A 15,592-nucleotide genomic window follows, 5' to 3' on the forward strand; every position below is an offset into this window, starting at 1 on the left:
CTCCCGGTTGCTGGCCCCTCTCACCCTCAGAATCCGTCGATGTGTCCATGTATATATGGCCTGTCGGTCGATGGCGCAAACGCTTTCGTTGGTGTTGGCTCTTTGGTCTTCCCTCTTGATGCTGGTCATCCACCTGAGGACGAATGGAGGAACCCCAGGAGAGTGGAGGATTCATTGAGTGGATGTTGTTCCATGAGCCATGACCAGGTCTCTCTTGAAGAATCAAATAAGATAGACTTAGACTGGAAAATAATTGTTAGCTTAGCAGAGTAGAGGAGCATATAGAAGATATGCATGTTATGCAACTTGGCCTTGACCTGGCCGAAGGATATACATTGTGTCTGTACAATGCGGGTATAGTCCAGAAAGATCAGTATGCACCCTGACTGGTACTTAAGTTCTTTTGTCTGATGAGCTCCCCACAGGACCGCATCATGATCCATGTAGTTCAGGAAACGGGAAATTAAGGCCAAGGCGGAGACCCTGAAGGGGGGTTTACAGTCAGGGAGCAGTGTACCTGTTCGAGAACAAAGCATGGGAAGAGATCTCCAGGCTTCAGACACGTCCTGATCCATTGTAGAGGAAGCCCTTGGGGGATTGGCCTTTAGAACCCTCGGGAAATCTAATAAAGCACAAATTGTTGAGCGGTGCTCTGTTTTCTGCATCTTCTGTGCAGTCTCAGAGGAGCTTTGCATCATTGGACAGTTGTGATACCTCAGCGGAAAGATCTTTAACAGTGTCCTCCAAAGTGTAAATCCTCTTGCTCCAGCTCGGAGACCCTTTTGGCAGTGTAGCGGAGTTCCTGGTGCAGCAGGGACATACCTTACCTATCTTAGATTCCAGGAGCATTTTGGAGTCCTTAATGGCTTGCAGGATAAGGGACTGGACCCAGAGGTGCTCCTGTGCTCCCAGGGGAGCATAATATTTATCCATCTTTGCCTGCCCCATTTGGCCCTTATCCCGGCACATCCTGAGCTGGGGCGCCAAATGGCACATGTCCGTGGGAGGTTGCGGTGGGCAGTAAGATGCTGGCCCACATCGGGGTATGCAACAGAGCTGTAGAATGCACAGGTGGGTAATGCTGTGGGCAGCAACTGACCCATGTGCAGAAGGCATAGAACCTGGGCAGCATGAGCAGTCAGTACCAGGTCCCGATCTCAAGTTCGAAGGCATGATGGGCTCCCCATAGTCCAAATCAGACATAGGAGTCCTCCTCCTGAGCGGGAGATGACGAATGTGGGCATAGTGAAGGCAGAGTGCCAATGCCAAATCAGTGTTCTGCCTGCTGGCGCAGATGAGGACCCATGCAGGTCCCACCATCAACCACACAGCCCAGACTCAAGGGCTAGTTAATGCAGCCTGTCCTGCTCCGTAGGTCAGATATATCACCCACATTCTGTTCAATAACTGTAGGGGTGGTGGTAGAATTAGCTGGTGCCACACTTCCAGGTGGCCCCCGTGGCAATGGCCAAGCTGGACCACTAAAGGTGAGGACACCCCGAGGTGCTCTGATTGCTGATGTCCCCACACTTGAGGAGCCTCTCCCTGCAGTCCACTGGGAGTCAGCCAGTTCACAGGGCCCACTTAGAGCCCCATGCCAGGGAGAGTGCAAGGCTGTGCGGCGGCCACATCACCTACCGCCAAGGTCTCAAGCCGGCAAGCCCCCAATTACTTGCACATGCTGCAGGGACCAGAGAAAAAGACGTTGCCACCCCTCTGATGCCTACAGCAGGCCCCTGCTAGCTCTGGTAGCCCCACCCACTGCACAGGCTGCAACCTGTGTCGACCTCCTCGATCTATCTGCAGCCTTTGACACCGTCTCACACTGCACATTAGCTGACAGACTATATGACGCCAGCATACAAGGAACAGCCCTGGAATGGATCAGATTGTTCCTCACCGGAAGAAGCCAAAGAATCGGACTACCGCCCTTCCTCTCTGCCCCCACGGAAATCACCTGCGGAGTCCTACAGGGTTCATCACTGAGCTCGACCCTCTTTAACAACTACATGGCCCCCTTGCAGCTATAGTCTGACAACATGGCCTCAACATCATATCCTATGCTGAAGACACCCAGCTCATCCTCTCCCTCACCAAGGACCCCACCACCGCAAAACTCAACTTCCAGAGAAGAATGCAAGGCGTCACAGTATGGATGACCAACAGCTGGCTAAAACTGAATGCCGAAAAGACAGAGGTCCTCATCCTTGGAACCACTCTTTCAGCATGGGACAACACCTGGTGGCCCACCTCCCTCAGAAGCCCACCCACCCCCTCAGACCACGCCAAAAACCTCAGCATCATACTCGATTCATCACTCGCCATGAACCTACAGGTCAACGCCATCACCTCCAGCTGCTTCAACATCCTTCACATCCTTTGAAAGACCTTTAAATGGATCCCCTCTGAGTCAAGGTAGACAGTCACCCAAGCAGCCATCACCAGCAAACTTGACTACGGAAATCACTCTCTATGCTGGCATCAACAAGTCCCTACTCCGCAAACTCCAGATGATGCAGAACACCACGGCCAGACTCGTCCTCAGCATCCCCGACAATAACACATCAGCCAATACCTCCGGAGACTCCACTAGCTCCCCGTGGAGAAGAGAGTCACCTTCAAGATCCACACCCATGCCTACAAATGCCTTCACAACAATGGACCCAAATACCTCAACAACAGAATAAACTTCTACGTACCCAAAAGAAACCTCCGATCTGCCAACCTCGCACTAGCTGAAACCCAGCACATCCACAGAGCCAGAGCAGGCAGAAGATCCTTCTCCCACATTGCAGCCAAAACCTGGAACGAGCTAACAGCAGACATCAGACGTGCCCCTTCCCTCAACACCTTCAGGAACACCCTCAAGACTGGGCTTTTCAGCTGAATCGGATCTGCGACCCCCCCTCCTCAGTGCCTTGGGACCCTCATGGGTGAGTAGCGTGCTTACAAAATCCCTGATTGATTGATTTATTGACCTCACTGCAAAGCCCACACAGCCAGCGTGGCTGAGGGGTTCACTGTTGAGGCAGTGTGCTCAGTAGAAGCCCGGGGCCAGGAATCACCTCCCATCGGGCAAGCCTGCCTAAGTCACCATGGTCTCATGAGGAGGAATGGATCACTGAAATATTATCGACGGACACATTATCGACTTACCAAAATATCGTTGACAAATTATCGACAACAAAAATATCGACTTACTATACTTATTACACAAACTACAAAAATATCGACTAAAAAATATCGAGTACTAACTATATCGAATACATAAATATCGCTTAAAAATATATCGACTACAATTATATCGTTGGACATGAAATTAGCCCTAACACTACAAAAATATCGACTACAAAAATATAGACTACCACAATATCGTTAAAAAAATAATATCGAGTTCATGTTTGCACACTTTTCTTTCTAAAATACCATCTTTATCATCAATAAAAGTCATTTCTCTGTAAAAAAAACTTTTCACATATAATACCTGTTTCTTACATAAAATTACTATTAATCCACATTTACTATACATTCTATTACATGCATTTTATCATTTTCTATTATTCTTTGCATTTAACTAACATTTGCATTACTTATTTTCACATATACATATATTTCATTTAAACACGAACCTGCTTTAATGCGGGAACAACCACATACCACCATTCTCACATCAACAAACACTCCAATTAATTTAAAAAAATTCAAACTAGCCTATACTATGCTTCCTTACATCCTACAACCAATCAAATCAAAGCACACATAACACATATACTATAAAAGGGCTACATGCATTCTACCATTTGTTGCTGCTACCTATCTGGAAAGTAGATGCCAACACTTTGAAGATTTTGTTGCAGAATAAACATCTTTAAAGATCCAGCTTACTAGCTAATTAATCAAGTAAGTAACACAGCATTTTAGTAGAAAACTACATTAGAAGTGCACTATTTTCCTTACATCTCCTAACTCTTAGACTTATTTTATTTTCATGTCTTCCTACTTTTCTGATAGAAACTACTCCAACACAATTCCTATTACATGGTCATATTTCTTCATGTGCAAAATCAGATAGTAAGTATATAATAATTCTCTGTTACACACCAACTGCTTTGTTTAAACACTAATTTACAAGAGTATTTATTTTTCATTGACATTATATTTACAGATATACAGAAATGGTGCTATTTCTACAGCAAAAACGATAAAACTAACCTAATTACACATGTAAGTATAGATGTGTTTGTTATAAAACGGCCAATTTCATTAATGCACATTTTTAAACAACATATCTTGCTTTTTACATCTTCCCTATAGATCATTTGAAAAATCCAAGATCAACTATAGCAAAACACAAAAATACCCTTCAGAAAAAAGTAAGTATAATTGTTATTTGCTAAAATGTTGGCACAAAAAACGCTAACCATATTCTTAACATCATGTTATTTATTTTAAATTGCCTCTACAGATATTCAGAAAACATCATACATCTATTCTACATATCATATGAAAACATCCTACACAAAATATACCAATATAGAAGAATCGCCTTGTAAAAAATGTAAGTATATTTATCATTTCTCTAAAACTGCCGAAAATAACACAGTCTATGTTCTTAACAACATCTTATCTATTTTATATTTCCTCTACAGATATTCTGAATACATCATACAGCTATTCTACCTACAACAAAGAAAACAACATATTTAGAAGTTAGTATACGTTTAAATCTGTTACATTTCCAAACGGTTCAGTATTCAAATTATAATATTTTGCTTTTATTTCTTCTATCTACTCTACAGATCATACCTGTACTAAATTGATGAACTCCAGCAATTACTACTATTCTACTATTTAAAAAAGTAAGTATATGTAATGTTTACATCAAATGCACTAGTAGACAAAAATGACAACTGCTTTTGAGTAGGAAATACATTTGTTATATATAAACATTAACGTTGTTTTTCTATATTTTCATACCAACAGAAAATAAAGACATACATACAAGAACATCATTCAAAAGACATTTCTGCTTCTGTGACTACTACTTTGATTAACTGTAAGTATAAATGCATAACTAATGATGTTAGCACCACATAAGTAAAAAAATGTGTACTGATTTTGTTTCTTTCTACTCTTTCCTAGAACAAGTAAATCAAAATGACTGAAGGTGCAGAATTTGTCATGTCTCAGAAAAATAAATTGCTATTATGCTACATGGGTTATGTGTATAATCAGGAGAGACAAAGTGGTAGAAAGGTTTTTTGGAAGTGTACACAATATTACTCCAACAAATGTTATGGGAGGGCCACTACCAAGGAAACTAATGTGCTATTTACTAGAGAACATAATCATCCCCCAAATGTCACCGAAATTGAAATTAGAGATGCCTTAGAAAGTATTAAAAGTGCTAGCACACAAAGTGACAAACCCACCACCCAAATACTTAAAGAAGAACTGGTAAAAATCCCTAACCATGCTTCAGGGCAACTACCCTCTATTGATTCCCTGAAACGCACAATTGCACGCACCAAACGACTCACTAGCACAACCCAACCCAACCCAACTTGTTTTGAAGAAATTATTATTTCACCCGAAATGGCCATCACACACAATAAAGATAAATTTATTCTTTTTGATAATGAAAGCAGTACAAACAGAATAATTATGTTTGCAACTGCAAGTAATTTACGAAAAATCCAACAATGTCCCCAATGGATGATGGATGGAACATTTAAACCCTGCCCAAAACCTTTTTACCAACTGTATTCCATCCACGGTTTATACCATCATTCTAACATACCTTTCATTTACTGTTTGCTACCCAACAAACAGCAAACAACCTACACCGAAATTTTAAATGTTCTCAAAACGGAAATCAATAATTATTTTCCCGAAAAAATAATTATTGATTTCGAATTAGCTATGATAAATAGCATTTTGAGAACATTTCCCCACACAGCAATCCAGGGTTGCTATTATCATTTTAATCAGAGTATATGGAGGCATCTCCAAAAATCTACTTTAAGTGTACTATACTCTACAGATAGCACCTTTGCCTATCAAGTTAAAAAGTTAATAGCCCTGGCCTACGTCCCTGTTACAGATGTTGCTGAACATTACAATTTATTAATTGACAGCGCATATTATAAGAGGAATGAGGATAAGCTAACACCATTGCTAGACTATTTTGAAGACACTTGGGTGGGAAGGTTGCACAGATCAGGACATCGACGCCAGCCCAAATTCCAAATCCCTTGGTGGAATGTCTATCTCAGTACTTTAAACCAAGAGGCGAAAACCAACAACAGTGTTGAAGGGTGGCATAATGCTTTCCAAGCAACTACAAACAGAGGCAAACCCACATTCCACAACCTTCTTGAAGCTTTGAAAAAAGAACAAAGCTATCAGGAACTAAGAATGGAACAATCAGTGTCACAAATAGGGCCCAAACTCACTAAACAAACCAAACAAATGTTCCGACTACTTCAAAGTCAAGTCACATTATACCCTACAACTAGAGGTTTAGAATACCTGGCAATAATAGCAAAAAGTCTTCTATAAAAATGTCAAGTAAATATACGAATGTCTTCTTACAATACTAATAAAAATCACATGTCATAAACATATATAATGAATTATAAATAAAACATATTTGTTTGACAAACTTGTAAAAAATATGTAAAAAAAATCGTAACAAATATGCCATGTTTATAATTTTTTATAACATACACATAACATTAGAAATCGACATTTCCCACCCAATCAAAATTGTAAAATAAATACTAAAAATTTTTGGAATTGGGAGACGCAATCAAGGAAAAATCAATCCATACAATCCAATCCAATATCTTACTATTCCAATATGGGAAACCCTCAAAAACCCGAAAATAAATTGTAAAACGTAAAAAAACGCTCCAGGAAATCCCGAAAACAGTAGTGTGTACACGTTAGTATTTAAAGTTATATACACACAATTTTAAAAAAACGGTCACGCATATCAAAGTATCAATCCGAATCGAAACCCTCCAAAAAACCCGAAAAAGGTTTAAAAAGTGAAAAAACCGCTCCAGGCAAACACGAAAAATAGGAGATAAAAGTCAAAATATAAGCATAATAACTTAAACATTTGTTTCTCCGTTAAAAAACACGCTTCCTTCCATGTAGTTTTCATGCGAGGAACCGAAACCTGTAAAATAACATACATAACGAAAGCCACCCACAAATACCCCCTTCACATTTGTAAATATACTAACAATTAACATTAACCATGTAAGAAGACATTTCGGAACAATTAAAATTAGACTTGAAGGAAAAAAAGCACGACACATCTATAACGCAGACTTTTCACCCAAACGCTACTTAAACTAATAATACATACACCAAAAAACACTACAGAGTTTGATTACACCCTCAAACATGACCACTTACTTATAATTAGTATTAAAAAATAACCTTACCTCTCTCCACGCGAAGCAACTCCCAACCGCGAGCTTCTCCAGTCCTGAATAGAGCTCAATAACCTTACGCGGTAAAAAAGTAGTCCCCTTAACCCATTTGTGTAAAAGGATAATAGAATAAACAATGTGAAATAAAAAATATATAATACATACACATGTATAATGTAACAAATTAATACACTATACTCATGACAAATTTCCTTTATTAACAAAAAATAATATATTTAATATAAATTAATATATAATATGTATTATATATTAATAATATAAAATAATTATGTAAAACTTTGAATAAAAGATGTAAATATTTAGTTATTCTGTATATTTATAAGAATAATTTTGTGTATAATTTTTATAAAACATTATAAATGTTTATGGGAATAATTAATAATGATAAATAATATAACTTATTTATTGTTATTAATATAACAAGTAGAACCATTTAGTATATAAAGAATGCCCTGAAAAAAGTCTCTATTTTATCTGTGAATATATATATTTTTGTTAATAATCAATGAATGTTTATGTTTATTAATTAATAATAATAATAATAATTAAAATAATTATTATTTTTATTAATTAGTAAAAAAAGATTATATAATTATTTCTAATTATAACTAAATTATATAATTGCTTTACTAATATTTGATAAATACCAGATATTATAATTAAACATATTGTTTCCCTATACAATTATAAACTTTACAACCAAAGCGATTTATATGTTTTATGTAAAAACAACATTGTGTGAACTATACACCAAGAAATTTTTTTTGGGTATTTCAATTTATCCTAAGAAATGTAATAATAGTCATGTTACTTGTTAAAAAGAAATATGTATAATATATTTTATTATATTAATATTTAATATTAACATTATTAAATATTAATGTAAGAAATATATAACAAATCATTGTTTAATGTATTTCTATATAAATACTTTAAATTGTAAATGACTGATGGGAATATGTAAAATTTACTGAAATAATCTAGTAATCCAAATTATTGTTTACATTGACCACATGTATATAAATGTAAAGATGTTATTGTGTGAATAATAAAAGTAAAAAAAATGTGATGTTATATTTGTTTTTGATTTTATTGTAGTACACAATAAAAAAATTCAAAATTGTTTAATAAACTAATTTGAAAACATCTATGTTGCATAATTTTTTATTATTAAAATACAGTAATGAACAAATGTATACAAATGTGCTGCACACTGACCAATTTTATATGTATTGTTACTACTCCAGTCAATCTAAAATCATAGAAGCTGCAGGACACTAGCAAAAATTATTTTACTATTCCTACTACACTCAAGGTAATACCATAAAATGTGGTGGAGACTAACCAATGTATTTTTATTAATCCAACTCCAGTGTTGGTAATATTACTGATGGTGCTGGACACCAACCAATTAATAATTAGAATTCCAACTCCACTCTAGCTACTGTCTGGAAACATGCTAATACATAAATTGTTTTTATCTAAATAAAGTGTACTAATGTAAAGTTATAATAATATCTATTTTCGTGTGATAAATTTAATGTATCACTGTTAAGTTAAACTATACATCAGCACTCTAAAATACCCAAAACTGTCCCAAAACACTAAAAAGACCCCTTGACCCTAAAGGCCAAAACTGATCCAGAACACTACAAATACCCCTTTATCAACAAACTGAAAACTGACCCAGAACCCTACAAATACCCCTTTACCCACAAACTGAAAACTGACCCTGAACCCTACAAATACCCCTTTACCCACAAACTAAAAACTGACCCAGAACCCTACAAATACTCCTTTACCCACAAACTGAAAACTGACCCTGAACCCTACAAATACCCCTTTACCCACAAACTAAAAACTGACCCTGAACCCTACAAATACTCCTTTCCCAACAAACTGAAAACTGACCCTGAACCCTACAAATACTCCTTTCCCAACAAACTGAAAACTGACCCTGAACTCTACAAATACCCCTTTACCCACAAACTGAAAACTGGCCCTGAACCCTACAAATACCCCTACAACCACAAACTGAAAACTGACCCTGAACCCTACAAATACTCCTTTCCCAACAAACTGAAAACTGACCCTGAACCCTACAAATACCCCTACACCCACAAACTAAAAACTGACCCTGAACCCTACAAATACTCCTTTCCCAACAAACTGAAAACTGACCCTGAACCCTACAAATACTCATTTCCCAACAAACTGAAAACTGACCCTGAACTCTACAAATACCCCTTTACCCACAAACTGAAAACTGACCCTGAACCCTACAAATACCCCTACAACCACAAACTGAAAACTGATCCGGAACCCTACAAATACTCCTTTCCCAACAAACTGAAAACTGACCCTGAACCCTACAAATACCCCTACACCCACAAACTGAAAACTGACCCTGAACCCTACAAATACTCCTTTCCCAACAAACTGAAAACTGACCCAGAACCCTACAAATACCCCTTTACCCACAAACTGAAAACTAACCCTGAACACTACAAATACCCCTTTACCCACAAACTGAAAACTGACCCTGAACCCTACAAATAGCCCTTCACCCACAAACTGAAAACTGACCCTGAACCCTACAAATACTCCTTTTCCCACAAACTGAAAACTGACCCTGAACTCTACAAATAGCCCTTTACACAAGAACAGAAAACTGACCCTCAACCTCAAAAATACCCATTTACCCACAAACTTAAAAATTTCCCAAATCCCACTAAATACACCTTCACTCACGACTACCAAAATTACCCTGAACCCTAAACAATTAACCTATAACAAAAACTATGAAACTAAGCCAGAACACTATAAATAATAATGAACACAACATTAAACATAAATATATAAAAAAAACTAATATTTTTCAAAAAACTATTATAAAATATATTATCACATTAGCTATAATAATAATTTAGATTAATTAATATTGTTTAATTCCAATTAATTAATTAACATCAACATTAATTAACACATTACATTTAAATGTATACAATTAATGTAATTAAGTCATTATTATAAATTAATTACCAATTAATTTATTAAAATGATATGCAATATATAAATTACATCATTAACTAATTATAATTAATGTGTTAGCAATTAATAAATGTAAATAATATACTAATTCTTAATACAATAAATCACTAATTATTATTAATTAATAACCAATGTATCAATGAAAATCATATAGAATTTTTTTAAAAAATATTAATTATTAATAATAAATTAATCAATTAATCAATTAAATTATATGCTAATTAATCAATTAAACAATTAACTAATTAATATTAATTAATTACCAATTACAATCTAATTAAAACAATTACCACACATATATTAACTAATTAATTATTATTAAATTACTTCCCACCCTATTCCCCTATAAACCCACAACCCGCTCCTAAACATTTGGTACTATTTATTTATATATTATATATAAATTATTTTATAAAATCAATATTTTCTAACATTTTCTCGATATTTTTTACTTTCACTATATTTCGATATTTTGTCTAGTCGATATTTTTAAGTCGATATTTTTGTATTCGATATTTTTGGGTCATTTTTGCAGTCGATATTTTTTTCAACGATATTCCTATAGTCGATATTTTGTTAATGTCGATATTTTTCCGTCGATATTTTGTCCATTCGATATTATGTAGTCGATATTATGTCCAGTTACCAGGAAGGGAATATGTCAGCCTTGGGTCGCCATATTGGAGGCAGTGAGCCTCAGGCCAAGATTCTCAGTGGTGGTCGGGGCCATGAAAATGACTCGGGCCTTCTCCAGTCGGTCAACACTGTTTGCCAGGCAGGTAACGGCAACCACCCCCCGTTTGAAGAATGCCAGCACCTGAACAGGAGGTTTAGGAGTGGCTCAATCAGGAGCTCATAGACTTGCACCCACCAGGATTGGGACAGTTCTAAACCAAGTGGAAGACAAGGAAGCTTGCTCTGCAGCAGACTGCAGGTTGGGCCTGCAGTTCTCCATATGCCTGCTAGAAGGCCCATCCACTATGTGTAAATTGGAAGATCTGGCTTTTGAGTGACCATAACCGAAAGGTTTCATTACAACTTTTATGTGGCCAACGTTAGAGTAAAGATTGATAACAAGCCTTTGAACTTTTAGGTAATTAAAGCAAACTTAGATGTCACCAGACATAGGTGGCTTGCTGCTCTTTTATTGTATGAGCTTGGCAAAACTAATATTGATGCAGATGTTCTGACAAGCAAATACCAACCACTCATTTCAGTCGGAGAAAGGGTATGTGAGGCAGTGAATCTTGTGGAGTGTAGTTTTTGAACAGTCTGAGAGTCATAGATTGTTTGGGGGTAGTACTTGAGGTGCACATTCACCATTGGACCTCTTTACTTTGAAACAACATATTTTTATTGTTACCCAACTGAATTGTGTTCATTTTATCAACCTCACATAGATGAAAACCTAAGTAGATCTAGCAGGATTCAAAACTGTGACCATGAAGTCAAAACAGATTTCAGGAAGGGATGCATTAGCCCACTGATCCAGCTTGTTGCGCCAGCCCCATTGCCTAGACATAAAATATGAGATTAATAGTATGTAAATCCATGCCATAGTCTCAAACCTTCCCCAACAAGAGCACCAACCTGTAATGCTCCCATCAGTTGGCCCATATTTAACAGGTTTTTGTGGGCAACCCCATGCCTCATAGATTACCTTTTCTTGTTGTGTACACCAGTCCCCCCTTTCCTCCAAGCGGCCAGAGTGGAGGGTTGTAGGTTCTTCTTATTACAAGAAATGTCTCTTTTGGCCACTAAGGTAGCCATCCCCTCCAGAGTTTACTTCCCCACTTTTGTGTCTCCCACATCATCCAGGATTCACAATATAATGGTCCTGGGTGGCATGTCTATAGTTTGCCTTAAGACTCGGAGAGGGACCTACTGAATTGGATCCAAAAGTGGGCTATCACAAGACATTGCCAAACCCAATTGAAAAAGTAGGCGGAGAACCATGCCTCTGCGTAGCCACAGGTGACCGCACTTTTCTCCCCCGGCAATGGCAGCACAGCATTTTGGAGCAGCACAACACGGCTCGATTATGAGCTTAGATTCCTGGCGGCAGTCGTGGGCGCATTCTGAATGTCCAAACTTGAATTCAAAAGAGATTGAGGGAGCGACAGTGTTCAGGTGAAATTACAAGGTTCACAAAAGTGAATTCCAACAAATGTTCTTTATTCAGTCTTTGTTCAACAGAGATGATAATGTTCAATCAATGATACATCTTCATTCAATCACGAATCAATACATTGTCAGTACAGCCGACGCGTTTCGTCCAAAGGTGGACATCATCAGGGCTGTAATTATCAAGAAAATAACATAAAAAAGAATTAATCACAGGTATTTTAGGTACATAATCCTACCACAATTAACTAAACAACAACAAATTTTTGTCAACAATTTTACATTTTCAGGACACCTGCCTATTTGACAATCTACTCAGAATCGAAGAATATCAATTACAAACATTTCTGTTATATTAACAAAACGTAATGTATACTCTCCCATCAACTCCATGAATAAAAAGGATTTGACAATTAAAAGAAAAAGTGCGAGGCCTACCTCCTGTGAGAATATACAAAAGATCTTGATTCCGAATTCCACAAATATGTTTCCCACTGTAGTAATATCCTAATGATAAAATAAATAGCATTGGAATACAGCTCTAATCCTTGAGTTTTAATACATGAACATTCCAAATCCTAATGTAACAGTCCATATTTAGACATAACTAAAAAGTAGAGTACACACCTATAATCTTCAAAATAATTTATATCTGAATGATACTATTTCTGAACAACTACATGTGTACCCCAACCATATATTCTCTGATAGGTCCTTACAAAAATACCAAGGAAACATAAAGCACCAAAACCCAAATTTACTGAGCACCTTATTATTGCAATGTTTATTCAGAAATGAGTTTCTTACCTCAAGAAAATTTATCTACTGGCCCAATCTTAGCCCGAAATTCCCCTTCTTTATCTTTCCCAGATAATAATGCTTAGTCTTTGTAGTCACTGTGAAATTAAGGGGGAGGCATTTATAAAAAAAGGGGCTGATCAGTTAGTTGAAGAAAGCCTGACACTAAACTTGTGAATACTAAGAGTTATTCTACTCGAGGATCAACAACTGGTCATTATTGGAAGAGAAGGCTGAGCAGTTATCTAAATAAATATGCAAGACATCTATCTGTTTTTGTAAATACCAGCTCTAAAACCCTACTGCAACATATTAATACTGCACCTCACCTTATATCAAAGTATTCCACAAGTGCCGTCCCTAAACAGAGATAAACACAAAATATACAAAAATAGTATTTAGAAAATCATGTCTGGACTCTAGATTCTTAGACATTCAACTTAAAGACCCACCATCTAATTCTACTAAGAGACCCTCGCCTCTACACCCTCCATTTTACCTGGTAACAATATCAGTAGTTTCGTGACATGGGGAGTCTCGGCAGGCAACGTCTGGCGTCTTCCATCCACAGCGTGCAAATGCTCCATTTCACCCGTCACCATTTAAACCCAATACTAGCCAATCAAAGCAGCCCTCCTGTCTCATTTCTTAAACGGAATTCCCGCCAGCTTGAGTCTCCTACCCGGTCCGCCCTGCATAATCTGTTAAAAGCTCAAAAGATAGTTCTCACTTACGTCCGCTACTCAAAATAAGGGAAATAGATGTCATGCATATCTACATATCCGGTTACATGGATCTCTACTGTTTTATTTCCGTTTCCGACATCGTCCTCACCAATCAGAATGAGTATTGATATCCTTTCCGGTTTACCATACTAAGTCACCGAGAAATACTGGTCTTCGGAGTAAATGCCGACCAGCCATATTAACAAAACTAAATCAATCCATCTTACACACATATCCGGTAACGTGGATGTTGACTATTTATTTCAGTTTACTTGATGTTATCAGCCAGTTCAAATACGTTGAAAAATCCTGAAGGATTTCAGTGTTTCCACTGTTTCTTTCCGTTTCCGGACCCGTCCTACCCAATCAAAAATGAAGTCGCAATGTCCTATTATAGGTAACCAATCAAAAACGCTAAGAATTACTACACTACGGAGTTGATACATGCAAGCCATATTCACAACAAATAATTATATCAATCGTAAACACATATCCGGTTACGTGGATCTTGACTGTTTATTACCTTTCCCATAATTTTATCTGCCCAACAAAATACATTGAATTATCCAATAGGATTTCCATATCCACTCAATAACTCTGCCCTAATTTATCTAAAATACTACAGTACCACCCATACTCTGTCAAATCATTACGACGATTATGAAAGAAACACCCGTGTACCATCCTGCAATGTATAACTGTTTCACAACAGAGAGCTATGAATGGACAAAAATCCTAATCCTTTATAGCGGGCAAATTACCGTACCTGATTCTTAATAATACTTGATTAAATTTCCATATTTCATAAATAGTAGCTCAACTCCTAGTACCAATCATTATTATAATAAATATCACTCAATAGCATATCAAAAAATATCCATACTTGAATATACCTTCCCTTCCAACAATAACTCAAATATACAATTACGTCAGAACAATAATACAACTGCAATTGCTACAAGAAAAAGTGTTGTATCACTACGAACACTTATACAGAGGGTCAAACACATCATTATAAAAAGTGATGAAATTCATTTTCCGTATTTAGCCCCCGTTTAACCAATCTACATCGCGCTATCCATCTTGCCTCAATTTGTCTCAACCGAAGGATCATATCGCCTCCCCTTTTCCATGGTGAAACCTTTTCTATTCCATGGAAACTAATCCTAGTCTTAAGGGGATGGCAAACCCTGATATGCTGATAAATAGGTGACTTCTCATCCTTGTTATGAATTGATCTTATGTGTTCCTGAATCCTGACCTTGAGTTTCCTCTTAGTGCTACCAATATACACCATATTGCAATCACACTTGATAACATAGACAACACTCTCACTGTTGCAATTGATGAATTCCTTGATGGTATAAACCTGATTAGTATTATAACAAAATTTCTTCAATTTGTTACATCCATAGTCACAGACATTAC

General features: G+C 37.0%; 1 long non-coding RNA gene across 1 annotated transcript; it reads right to left on the minus strand.

The window, feature by feature from the left end:
* Nucleotides 1–12,679: 12,679 nt before the first annotated feature.
* Nucleotides 12,680–13,800, minus strand: LOC144819409 (uncharacterized). The gene is made up of 3 exons (XR_013607352.1): nucleotides 13,769–13,800; nucleotides 13,449–13,537; nucleotides 12,680–12,814 (listed from the first exon to the last, which is right to left on the minus strand). It is a non-coding gene; the product is annotated as an uncharacterized LOC144819409 (long non-coding RNA).
* Nucleotides 13,801–15,592: the final 1,792 nt, after the last annotated feature.

This window comes from Lissotriton helveticus, chromosome 2_1, assembly GCF_964261635.1.
Source record: "Lissotriton helveticus chromosome 2_1, aLisHel1.1, whole genome shotgun sequence".
Taxonomy (NCBI): Eukaryota; Metazoa; Chordata; class Amphibia; order Caudata; family Salamandridae; genus Lissotriton; species Lissotriton helveticus.